The sequence below is a fragment of the Carassius auratus genome, unplaced genomic scaffold (assembly GCF_003368295.1).
Source record: "Carassius auratus strain Wakin unplaced genomic scaffold, ASM336829v1 scaf_tig00214714_1_2670353, whole genome shotgun sequence".
NCBI lineage: Eukaryota > Metazoa > Chordata > Actinopteri > Cypriniformes > Cyprinidae > Carassius > Carassius auratus.
The window spans coordinates 1,638,246-1,651,900 of NW_020527778.1; the positions used below are offsets into that span (position 1 = coordinate 1,638,246).

Below are 13,655 nucleotides of genomic sequence, written 5' to 3' on the forward strand. Positions count from 1 at the left end.
ACACAACCACCTCCTGTTCTCTTTACATCCGTCTTTTACAGCCTGTCATAAGGTAAATGAGTCACGTATCACATATCATCAGGCGCGGGTCGTATCTACAGGTCTATCTGTGGAATGTATTTTCTGTCGTTCTTTTTCCTTTGTTCGTTTGAGGGTGTGTGCTTTATCAAGGCTGGACGTCCCTTGTCACATCTCAGGTTGCCTTTTGTAGATTTACCCATAATGCTTTTAGAATCGATGCTGTAAATTTGACAAAGGACTGGATTTGCAGTGCACAGATATTCCAATGATCAGTCCATACCAGAGCATGAGAAAGACAAAGACACACACACACACACACACACACACATGCATATGTATATGTATATAAACATTCCTGCAACTTAGGGAACAGTTATATATTTTTTTGTGATTTTTAGGCCTTGAAATGGGTTTAGAAATAAGGACTATGTAAATTTAATAATAAATACATGGGGCATTGATATATTTATTGACATAAATACCCAAATATGCCATAATGGAGAAGACTATCTATCTATCTATCTATCTATCTATCTATCTATCTATCTATCTATCTATCTATCTATCTATCTATCTATCTATCTATCTATCTATCTATATATTGTTATAGTATTACTATACTTCTATTTCCATATATACAGTAATATTTCTACGTTGTAATGTATGCATATATACATATATCCAAATGTGACAAAATAAAATAGATTAAATGGATAAATAATTTGGATAATGATTGTATAAAACTGCTCTGTTGGTGCATCTCAGTAATTTTAATATCCGGATTAATGCAGTGCTGGATAGGGAGATGCTCAGATCGGGGAATTACGATATGTTCAGGAGGATTTAATTAATGGGTGCTCATTGAGTTCTTGCTTTTTCGCCTCCCATCTTTGCCCCTCTCACTTATTTTCTTCTCTAGCATCCATGTGAAACGTGAGTTCGAATGATGATCGTGTTGTACAAGGTACTGACTGGTTCATATCTTGAGGTTTTTGGCTTTCCTTTGGTGGCGCTCAGCCATCTGTAAAGACTTTGTTTAACGTGTTGTTTATTTTTTTAGGCTCAAATAGAAACTCTATCGATTTTCATATCCCAGCATGACATGTGAATAAGGTAGAAACACAGGTTGCCATTTTTTTGTAACACCTGTTTAGTCTGTAATTTCACTTTGACAGCATGGCGGCAGCCTGTCAGGAGGCGTCACTCAGGTCCCATAATTTGTGTAATTGTGGGCCGAGAGTTTTTCAAGAGTTTTGTGTGCGTTTAGCTTGAGGAGTGAGTACCTATAAGATTAATTGTTAAATGAACTGGCCTCCATGCAGATTGACAGTGAAGGTCCAACACTCTTGAAAGGCATTCAATCACAATATTATGTCAAGGTTTTTGACTTTGCACTTTTAATGTTCATTTTATAATCAAACATGAAGAAAGATATTTATGAGGCAGATCTTGAACTTAAGGCTTCAGTTAGTTTTTGACCTTGAGTCTTGATGGTGCAGCTTTGAATCTGACATGTATCATATCTCTATTTGTCATGCATAAAAATATTTTATTTTCTTGTCAGTAAAAAGTTGCAAAAGGCCCCAAAATAAAATCGAAACCGTCTTTGCATGCATGTGACGTTCCTCATTTGTAAGTGCCATGAGATTATAGTATTTATTGAAATTTTGAACTACATTTTATTTTTATATTTCCAGTTTATTTTATTTAGTTTTTGTGTTTTATGCAGTTTTTTATTTATTTTTTCAAATAATTATGTTTAGCTTTTTTTAAGATTTAGTTTTAGTAATTTTTGTACTTAATCTTAAAGTTATTTTAAGTTGATTGCCAAGGCAACATGTCTATTTCTCTAGTTTTATTTATTCATTTTTTTTTCATTTAAGATTAGTTTTTCCTTTTAATATTCATATTTTATTTATTTCAAAACTGTCTTCATGTCCTTTCATTGCATATGATGTTCCTTAAGTAATATTTATATACTATTTTAACTATATTATAGTGTTATGAAGTAGCTTTTATTTTTAAATATAATTTAATTTTAGTTTACATTTTATTTTTATCTTTTCTGTACTCTTGTCAATTGTATTTTTTGTTGTGTTTAGCTTTTAATTTATTTTTATTTCAGTTTTAGTAATTTAAGTACTTCAACTTAAGTTATTTGCCAAGGCAAAATTTCAGTTTTTAAGTTTACGTTTTTCATGAAATATATATGTTTCTTATTTCAGCTTTATTTAAATTCAAATTATTTTTAATAATGATAAAAGCACATCAAATGACTAAAAGGCTACTCTCCTCTCCTTTTTAGTCACCAACCAAGATTTCAGTCTACTCCTCTTATGATGATAAAAAAAAAAAAAAATTGATAATGATGACGATTCAGAAGAAAGCTGCGCAGACTCTTCGTTTCTGGACGCAGCTGAGACCCGCAGGCAGTCGGTCAGTGAGTGGGTGCGATCTGCTCAGGCGATTCTTCAGACACCTCAGATAAGACCCCAGAGGACTCGAGTAAAAAGAGGAGGAGGTTTGAAAGTATGATGCATGGTACTTGGATCTTAATCTTTATTTCAGTGCAACCCTGTGCAAGATGAACTCAGTTTATACGTTCAGTGAGTGGCTTTATGATTGGGATTTATCATCTTGACTGACAGTAATCCTTCATACTGTTATATATTCTTATTGCAGTTTTTTTTTTCATAGTTTGACGTCAAGTTCACCCAAAGATTCATATCAGTGTAAACACACAGAATACAAAAGGGTTCAAAGTCTAGGTTTAATAATACATCCACACCCTTACCGTAAAATGTTGTCAGCTTGGGTTTTGATTGGCTATCAAGTATTGCTCATTTTTGTCCCCTTATTTATTTTACAAGTATTTGCTCACAAGAACCAGCACTACCTGCATAAGAGTCTTTTGTCAGATATTACTCAGCAGTTTCAGCAGTCACCATCAAAGACTGAGCCCAGCCCATGGCGTTTTTACCATAAATGAGTCGTTTATAAGATTTTGTGAATGGGAGAGGCAGGACGTGATGAGTTTGTTCCCTCACGGGGGAGCTGTGTCTCTTTTTGGCTCTTCTTAGTCCAGCGCTCCTTCTGCTGACCCTCAGTCCCTTCTGCAGGCAAGCGCAGGATAAGTTCCCTGTGTGTCTGTTGTTGTGGCTTTTTTATTATGCATTTTTGTGTCTACACACATAAAGATTATAGCACACGTAAAAACGTCCACCCACCTGTAAAAAAAGAACCCAAATATGTACATCATAAACATAATAAAGCAAATAACCATTAATAAGTGCATGCAGAATGGAGCTGCTCTGGTAATAAGAAGCATGTGGTTTAGCTAACAAGCCTGTAACAAATGTAAGCCTATAAAGTTTTATGAAAGACAAAACATTTAGCTAATTATTGGTCAGTTTTTCCTGTTCTGTGAAGATAGATTATAGTGAATATGACTATAGTGAGTACGATTTATTTCTGAAATTGTTTCTGTGTGTTTTGATTCAGATTGACTCTCTAAATGGAATTGATTCATTGTTTCTCATTGATTCTCTACGAGTGATTTTAGCTGATTCAGTCAGATTCATTCTCAATGGTTAATTGTATTGAAATATTTCTCATCTGGAATTATTGGAATGAATCTCATTCTATATCATTATGTGATTGAATCAGATCGATTCTCTATTCCTGAGTCTAATGGGATTGATTCTCTATAAATTATTCTGTGTCATATTTTATAATCTAATCCACGGGATTCATTCTTTAAGATTGATTCCGTGTAACTGGTTCTGTAGAGATGATTGGACTGGTTCTGCATGGTTAATTTTAATGTAATTGTTTAAATGTGATTCATTCTTTCCGATTAATTCCATTTGATTGATTTTATATAAATTATTCTGTGGGATTGATTCCACTTGACTGATTCAAACTGATTCTCTGTGATTGATTCTGTCTTTGAACAGATTCAAATGAATTCTCTTAATGGAATTGATACAATGAGACTGATTCGAACTGATTCTCTGTGATTGATTCTGTCTTTGAACAGATTCAAATGAATTCTCTTAATGGAATTGATACAATGAGACTGATTCGAACTGATTCTCTGTGATTGATTCTCTGTCTTTGAACAGATTCAAATGAATTCTCTTAATGGAACTGATACAATGAGACTGATTCGAACTGATTCTCTGTGATTGATTCTCTGTCTTTGAACAGATTCAAATGAATTCTCTTAATGGAATTGATACAATGAGACTGATTCGAGTTGATTCCCTATGACTCTTTCTCTAGGATTGATTCTAGTTGATTCAGTCAGATTCATTATTTAATTTGATAGAAATGATTCACGTTTATTCTTTATCATTGATTTTATTTGATTGAATGCATGTATAAATTATTCTGTGGGGTTGATTTCATGCAACTGAATCTATAGGTTTGATTCTGTGTAACTGATTCAGGGTGGTTTAAATCACACGGATTGTGTGTTTGATTCTGATTGATCGATTTCTTTGATTAAATAGGTTTGATTATGATCATGTGTATTTCTGAAGGACTGATTTTGTGTTTGGTATTTAATTATTGGTTCTATATGAATGATTCTGTGGGTATTTGTATAAATGTATTTGATTCAAAGCAATTAGAACGATTCTGTGGGATTGATTCAAATTCAGTTGATACTGTTGGCCTGATTCCCTGTGATTTCTCTCTATAGGGGACATCTTGCTTGAAAAGGCTGAACCGACTCTACAGCAGTCAAAGATCAGCCATCAGCTTCTGGAGACATCCGTGCAACTCAACCACATCAGCTGGTAAAACGCATCCTTCTGAATCCTGCCTGTTTATGTGAAGACTCAATTATGTCTTGAATGTCAGCTCCGTACAGATCATTAGTGCCAAGTTCTCTGTTCCTGACCGCTAATGAAATCATTATCACAAATCTTTTCACAATTAAAAACGTCATTCATTTCAATACTGCCAGTGTCAGATCTGCCCCAAAGAATGTGTCAGGAAAAGAATTTAATCACCAACCCGCAGTTTTCATATTTCCATAATAATTGCTTGTCATGCTTGATGAAATGTGTAGAATATTCCAGCGATGAGATCTCGCTGTGTACAGTTGGAGGAGTAAGAGGCTGTGAAAGCACGCTTGTTTCAGGTGATTAAGCTGACGATAGGACGTAATTGTCACACAGCCAAAGCAACAGGAAACCACAGACACAAACACACTGCAGACACAATCACACACCTTATGTTTTCATTTTCCATGGTTTAACGGATTTCTTTTCAAACAGTGGCCCACCAGGGGTCTTCAGTGTGTGTAGGTATGTTTGTGTGGAGGTTTAAAGAAGTTAATGTTTCAGTTGACGGTGGAAATTCAAGAGAAAACGTAAAAAACGTATGTGATGCACTACCAGTGCAAAGCAGTGTTGTTATTATTAATATTATTAAGTACAATTTTATGTTTGTTGCTTGAAATAATAGAAACATTAACTGAAATAAAATATTAAAACCTTTTATTTCAACTACTGTAGTTGCCAAGGCAAAATGTCTTATTTTTTGAAAATCGAAATTAACACTAAATAAAGTAAAATTGACATATTTTATATAATATCATATAACTGTATAGACTGTATATATGTATATATATATATATATATATATATATATATATATATATATATGTATATATATTAATAAATAAAAAAATTATAATAATAAAGGTGACAAAAATTAAAAATTATAAAAATAATGTTGAATGTTTACAGAAACTAATAGTATATCAATGATTGTAAAATAACGCTGATGGAAAGTTTTCTAACCCTACCCCATAATTTAAAAAATAGTTGATTAAAATTGTATTCATCTAATTTTTTAAAATCTCAAATGTATATTGGTTTAATTTTATTCTAGTTTTGAATGTCTGTCTTTCCACATCTACTGATTCATTACATCTTGTTCATGCAATGTTAGCTGAATAACTCTGAATTCAGTTCTCAAGCATTTATTTTTTTCATTTATGTTTGCACGTGGAAAAGTGATTTAGGATGATTGAATGTAGTTTATGGACAGATTTGCAACTTGCATAATTCCTAGAGAAATTCCTCCCACTCACTATTTTTATTTTATTTTTATCTATTTTTATATGCAACATATTAGGTGTTCTCATGGTTGATGAATCAGATGTCAGTGTGTGCATTTAGCAGCTAGTTCCTTTCCTTTGCATATGCATAGCTTTTTGGTACTTTTTCCTCCTGAAAAATAGAAAGTGTATTTTTGTTTTGCATGCTATTGCATGGGGTAAGTTTAGCCTGTTTCTTTCACTGCTTTAAAGTTTTCACTTAAATTTCCATTACACGTTGTTCTTCTCTGTAGTCTTGGCTGTGCTCGCCATGATTTCAGCTGAGTCAATTGTGTTCATGTGTCCAATTGAGGAGGCCAACTATTCCTTGAGCAGTCAGCATGGGAGTATATCCCGTCAGAGAGCTGGATTTTGTTTCATTTCCTCAGAACTGACTGAAATGAAAAACTTGAAGCCATGCCAGTGTTGGAGTTTTCACTGCATAACCCAAAATATCCTAGTGCTGTTATTCATTTACTGGGCCTGTATCGTATATCTGCTGTTTTGCAAAACTGAATGACTTTGAGAATGAAACCGTATTTCAGAGCTGGTCATTTTTTAACTTTTAAGCTTACTTTCAGGCTAATTATTCATGCTGTATAGTGCATAACTATATTAAATGTTGTTCAGTCAATCATTTTTAAAATTAATCTTCAAAACATTAGTTCCTAGTAGAAGCAGAGATTTTGTGTAAGTGTTGAGTGAGTGTTGTCAATCATCATTGTATTGAATTTGTATGCCCCCACCACCACAGAGCTGTAATCATAAAACAAAACATTTAAATATCATCTTACTTTAGACATATTATTATTATTTGGAGATATAGATTGACAACTTATATTTATATGCATTTTATATAAGTAGACTGGTATACAGTTATAAAGATCTCACAGATTTTATCTTACTTTTTGGCCATATAAAAAACCTGTTCAACAAAAGCATAAGCTTTTATTTATTTATTTTTTAATTTCCTGATTATTATTTCCCATATTGTTTCATGTTTATATTCTAGTAATATTGTTTTTTTTTTCTTATGCAAACAGCCAGGTCCTTTAAATTTTATGTATTTCTCTTTTTTATATTTTATTTAGTTTGTGAAATATTTATAGTCTCTGCATTTCCACTGTGCAAAAAACTTGTTTTGCCTGCTCCCGATTTTTTTCCTTCAGTTTCATCAACTCAAGTCTAGATTTTTCTCGTATTGCACAGCATTGACGCACATCTCCCTGTATCTTCTGTGGTCATTTGTGATGAATCAGTGTTCGAGCAGGAACAGTCTTGCCATGTGCAGCCGTGTGTTTTTGCACAGGGCTGATAAGAGCGAGAGGTCTGTGGGGCTGAAGGTGAGAGGGACAGAAGAGCCAGTCTCCATCTGTGTGGGAGGACCACAGATCTGTCCAAACTGTAGAGGCCGGGACTCGCCGGAAGTCAAAGCCCCTCCCCTCTTGCCCTCCCCCGTATCGCCCCCCATGTAGCGTAGCTCCCACGTCATTCCTCAGCTCCAGGGAATGGCCTGCATACCTCTTCCTGGCAGCTCTGAGCTCATTTCCAGCAAGCCGGGAAAAAACATTGTTGGATTCTTTTTCTTCCCTCACTTTTTGCTTCACTGAGATATTTTTTTTAGGCAGCGGATCACAATAACTGTGACAGAGGCCAGAGGGCCGAATAGAAAACACATGCAGCACAATGTGTTGCTGGCACAGTTTCTCCTCTTGTCTCATTTTCTCTCTTTCTTTCTCTCCCCCTGCGGAGTGTTTGCTTTAAGGGCAGGCATAGTTGACCCTGGAAAGTCCAAGAGTTCATTTTACCCTGGAAAGTCCATGGGATTAACTCCAAACCGGCCCCTTTAGTTTGCAGCAGAGAACACAGGCACCAGATGATTTGCAGGCACTTGTTTGGTTTTTGCAATTCTTTGAAATAGTAATGCAGTGTGATACAGGGTTGGGAAAAATTCCAATTTTAAAAACTGATATCCTTTCAGATCATCAGGTGGAATTATAATTGGTTCAGCCACTCCCCACAGGAAGTTAAAGCGGCGGTAGGGAACTTTTGACACTCTAGCGGTTAATAAACAGAACTGCTTGCGTCTTGCGGAAGAACATCGTAGCCGGAACTACTTCTCTGTTTATGTCTATGAAGAATCACACATATAAGCAATCTAAAATAGTCGGAATATAAACACTTATTATAGATGTACCCTAGTGATTCAGGACAAGCTAAAAACATGGTTTGGAAAACGGATTCATGGTGTACTCGCTTATTATATAAATTTTTCTACATTTTGAACACAAACAAAGTTACGGACCGCAGCTCTGATTGGTTGTTTCTTACCGGGAGCGATGTATTTCTGCAAATGGCAACAGGACACTGGGAGGAGCCAGAGGAGCTTGATTTTTTCACAGATTATCTGTCTCATATTCTACTGTCAGGACATAATGACAGGTTTAACAAATATGTAAAAAATATATTTTTACAAAAGTTACCTACTGCAGTTTTAAATTGGAAATAAAGAGTCAGATATTAAAATATAGTAAAAAAAAAATAAAAAACAGTTAGGAAAAAACTGTTCTTGGTTGTGCGAGCATAAATGGCTTTATGTCGCCTTCCAGATGGCAGCAGTTCAAAGAGGTGATGACCAGGATGTGTGAAGTCCTTGTGATGTTCATTTCCTTCAGCACTGGCACGATGATGGCTGATTTTAGATACTTGGGGACTGATGCCGGAGTCAATGACAGATTGAAGTTGTTCAGCACAGTCCCTGAGTCCTGGATTTACTCTCCGGCCGCCACAAGCGATGAACAACATCACAAATGCTCAGTGTCCAAAGCTGATCATCCAAAGAAATTGACAGTTTGAGTTCCTAAATATCCTTTTCAACCTTGATATCCATCAAATTTGGTTAGTTTCTATGTACCAAGTGATAGAGGTATTTGCACGTAACTTTTGCAGTTTAATCGGATGCATGGCTGTTAAAGGTACAGGTTGTAGGACCTGCCACGAGAGGGAGCACTATCAAAACAATAACAATCGCGTGGTTTGATGACGCTAAGAAGGAGCGTGGAATAATGGTATTTGTTGTCTTCTACCCAACCGCTGACGGCCATCAATCAGACGGAATGATAAATCATGGATTTAACTATTTGCGCAAGTAGATTACATACAAAGTCAATGCAAAGACGCGATCAGACTATGAATCAGACGCGTCCTCGCCCGGGTCTAGAGACGCGATGCCCCCTGTTTGGCATGTACGCCCCATAATACTAATCTTGTTGATCGTTATAATAGCATACGTTTGCTGTAAAGATACGAATCAAAACAACTTGAGTAAAACAAGAGCGAGATCGGCATCTCTTTCTAGTTGAAGTTTGTCGCGAAGCTACTTCCGCATTTGTCCACGACACTGTTGTCATGTGGTTTCTACGTCAGTAAAGGAGGTAACAAAGGGTAACTAATTTAATAATAATTTGTTACATTTATATAGCGCTTTTCTAGGCACTCAAAGCGCTTACTTACTTAAAGTCATTGACAGTCGACAGCACTGCCCCGTGTCACTGTTTAGAATGGGGATTTTCTCATGATTTACAAGTAGTTGAAAACATAAGAGATATTGTTAGTAATCAGCTGGACAAAATATATAACACTAGCCTAGTGTTTTTTGAATGTTTTACTCCAAATATCTTACAAATTGTACCTTTAACAACAAAAAAGCTTCTTTTTTTTCATCTCCAAGTTGATAATGTGTTGTTATTTAAAAAATGTTATTTTGCATACAGTATATAGTTTCGATTTATTATTTGGTGGCAGTATATTATTGATGGTTGGTATATTATTAATATCTGTATAATATAAATGGTGGCATTTGAGAACCACTTGCCATACATTAAAGTCTGAGTCATGTAAACCGCTTTGGATGTATTGGAGTGTTTCTGTTGACCGACTCTCTTGAACATAAACACACAAACACACATTATTCCCAGCCTCCTCATGGTTCAGCTATGAAGGAAATGCCTGTCATCACTAAGTAGTGATTACACCTGTGCCGCACCCTCACCTGTTCGTGTCAGCTCTGACGTCAGCACACTCTCTTGTGTTTGTTCTCAGACTTCCTGCTCAGATTTACCGGAAAACCATTCACACGTTTATCACGATAGCAATGCGATTCTGTGTGCACTGAGCTGAATAAATCTCTACAAAGGCTTTATTTTCCTGAGCTTCTGATCACTAAGATTTTGCCTTGTATTTTTATTTTTATTTGTATTTGATTTATTTTCTTAGTAGTAGTAGTAGTATGATTCGGTTCTGATTTTTATTAAACTAATGTAATTTATTAATTAATGATATTACATTTTTTAATTATTAAATGTATAATTATAATAATAATGATAATAATAATGAAAAATTATACAATTAAATAAAAAAAAATATATATATATATATATATATATAAAATGATTACAAATAATTTTATCAATTATAATAAATAATAAATTTATCTATATTATCTATATTATTAGATATTGCACACAGTGAAAATACTTTCATGTTTCTAGACTGAATGGCTAACGAGAAAATCAGATTTTATTTGCTCAATATATTTTATTTATTTATTTTTGACCTGTCACTGTTGGATTGTCAAAGACTGGAATTTTCTGTCCTATTCTTCTTAGTTTGACAGCGTGTTGAAAGGCGTTTGTTTGCACTGGGTTGGAGAGGACCTCCACCTCTCCTGTGTAAACTTGCCTTTGCTGGCTGCCCTGGAGCGGTGCGCTGTTGGCTCAAGTTCACTATGTTCAGTGCGTTTGCTCGTCTCTGCTGGCACCTGTTCAATTCTCTCACAGGGCAGGATGGTTTGAATGCTGACGTACATGCTACGTCTCATGACATGAGCTCTGCAGGCCCCGGCTTGTAGTGGAGTGGAGGCCTCCGTTTATTGAAGAAACGTTTGTTTAGAAACAGACCTGTGACAAATTACCCCCTATACACTCGGCGCAAAGATTGATCAGGCTGTTTGTAACCTACTTCTGAGGCCCTGGGAACAGTACGTTCTCATGCATCCATGACAGTGCTTTTAAACTAATGTGCAGATGTCCTTTGCAGGCTTTTGCCCCCATGTGCTTCATATCAAAAACTAGTTGTAAACACTTTCCTGCACATGCTCCAGTGAGTACTGCCTAATAGTGTAGATATTTCCAGTTATAATAATGAAACTGATCATGCATAATCAGAATGAAACTGAAAATTGCTTAGAAGATGGCTTAGTGCGATTTAATTTAATAGATGTAAGCTTTAGGTATTTTAGAGTGAGGTGTGGTGCTGTGTTCCCATCCGTCAGTTTTAAGTGTTTCAGAGTGGTTTGGTTCACAGTAAAAGCTGCTCCACATGAACTCAATCTCAGCATCTGCTCTGAGTTTTAATCTCTTTAACATTTATTTGGGAATGCAATGTGCCAACTATCTTCTTAAGAAGCTGTAATCAACAAAAAGGAAAGGCTCACTGCAGATTTCTGTCAGCATAAAAGTTCAGTGGTTGAATGTTCTTGAAAATAAAGAAATTAAGTCATAAGCCATAAATGTTAGCATTGTAATTTTATGGTTTTAATAAAATAATATAATTAAAATAATATTAATATTTTTTTTTTTTACTTTATTTTTTTTTATTTTATTTAGTAATAATTATAATAATAATTTTTATTATGTTATTTTCATTTCATGGTTGTATTGTAAGATACAATTATTATTATTATTATTATTTTTTATTCATATTTTTTTTAATATTCTATTTTTATTTTATAGTGAAATATTACAATAGCAGTGATATATTTCCTAATTTAGTAATTTAATATTTTTATTAAGTATTTTATTTTTTATTTGTATTTGATTTTGTTTTTAATTTTTTTGTGTTTTATTATAGTGTTATTTTCATTTATGGTTGTAATATAAAATACAATTAATTTTGGGCTATTTGGTTATTTTTGTATCTTATTTAGAATTTTTGGCCAAATTGTGCAGCCCTATAACAATGCACAGCAAACCTGGATTTAAAAAAAAAATGTAATCACAAGTTTATCAGAAATATTGCAGTTAATTTTTACGCCCTCAGATTGTGCATCTCTGGCATTTTTGCCAGGTAGGCTTAAATAAATATCATTTAGCCTTCAGCATGAAGTCTGGTCCACTTTGCAGCTGATTTTTATCTGCCTGCAAAGAAAAAAAGATGAATGGTGCTTCAGGAGGAGCCATGTTTAGATGCCACTCTATATTGAATCATAAATTCACATCTTTCTTTTGGCAAACAACGTCTAACACTTGTTTGTGCGTTTGTTCTTGCTCTGTTACTAAGACACACCAAGGCAAAACATTATCACAGGAGTGCAGCTTGTTTCACAGTCGATCTGTTAGATGCTAAGTACAAAGTAATAATGTCGACTCGAGTTCAGAGTATTGATATAAACATGTTTTGTGTGTGAGGAGAGTGGAGGTGGTTGTGCTTCTGCTGTCAATCTTTTAACATAGACAAAAAATCAATGCAGTTGAGTTTTATGAATGTTTTTAAAAGTGTCAAGCTGTCACATCAGCTGTCCTCTCCCGTGCGATCTCGGGAAAGAAAACGGAAATTCCCCGAAGTGACACGGTCTAGGTTAGATTTCGAATTTGGCCACACATAGAAATGTGTGAAAGTGCAGCTGGAATGGATGCAGCTGCAGTTTCCTGTGTGACACTCATGAGCGCAGATGATTTATGAGGGATGTTTTTATGCATAAATATTTACTTTAGTGTGAAAGCGAGGCCAAATTTTCCTGTTCGACAAGACCCTGGCGTAACAAATTCTTTTTTTTAAAAGACATTTGATGAATGAGGCTTTGTACTTTCCTCATGTTATTGTACTGCTCAAACTAAGCAGTGCAGTTTTGTCCGTAAAGAATTTGTGTTGGTTGTAAACACATAAAGTGTTAGCCACAGTTTTCAAAATACAAGTAACCATCATCTGCTGCTCTGAGATCTTTTTAAGGGCTTTTATGAAAATCTGAGCTAGCCAACAAATCACAAAGGGAAATTCCACTTGAAATTATTTTTAATTTTTTTTGTCATCATTAACTTTTTGTGGGTCTGTTGGCTCTATTTTTTTTTCAATTTTAATATAATTTAAATGCAATTTATTCCTGTGATCAAAGCTGAATTTTCAGCATCATTCCTCCAGTCTTCAGTGTCACATGATCTTCAGAAATCGATCTAATCTGCTGATCCGATGCTCACAAAACATTTGTTATTATCAATGTTTACAACAGTAATATTTTCGTTGGAACCTTAATTTTCTTTTTTTAATAGAAAGTTCAAAAGAGCAGCGTTCATTTGATATCCCAAATGTCCTAGCTGTCACTTTTCATCAATTTAATGCATCCTTGTTGAATTAAAGTATCAATTTCTTAAAAAAGACTAATCTTAATAATTTTTGAACAGCGATGTAGATGAGTTTTTAAGTTAAATTCCACTTGTTAGCTGCTAAGAGTGTTGTGATTTAGTGG

The 13,655-nt window shown here is 34.6% G+C and overlaps 1 long non-coding RNA gene across 3 annotated transcripts in view; it reads left to right on the forward strand.

The window, feature by feature from the left end:
- Window positions 1-13,655, forward strand: part of LOC113092838 (uncharacterized) — a 34,441-nt gene that overhangs the window by 4,221 nt on the left and 16,565 nt on the right. For all 3 annotated transcript variants that reach the window (XR_003287627.1, XR_003287629.1, XR_003287628.1), the window contains exons 3-4: window positions 2,327-2,562; window positions 4,727-4,823. This is a non-coding gene — a long non-coding RNA (uncharacterized LOC113092838). The remainder of the gene's footprint in view (window positions 1-2,326; window positions 2,563-4,726; window positions 4,824-13,655) is intronic.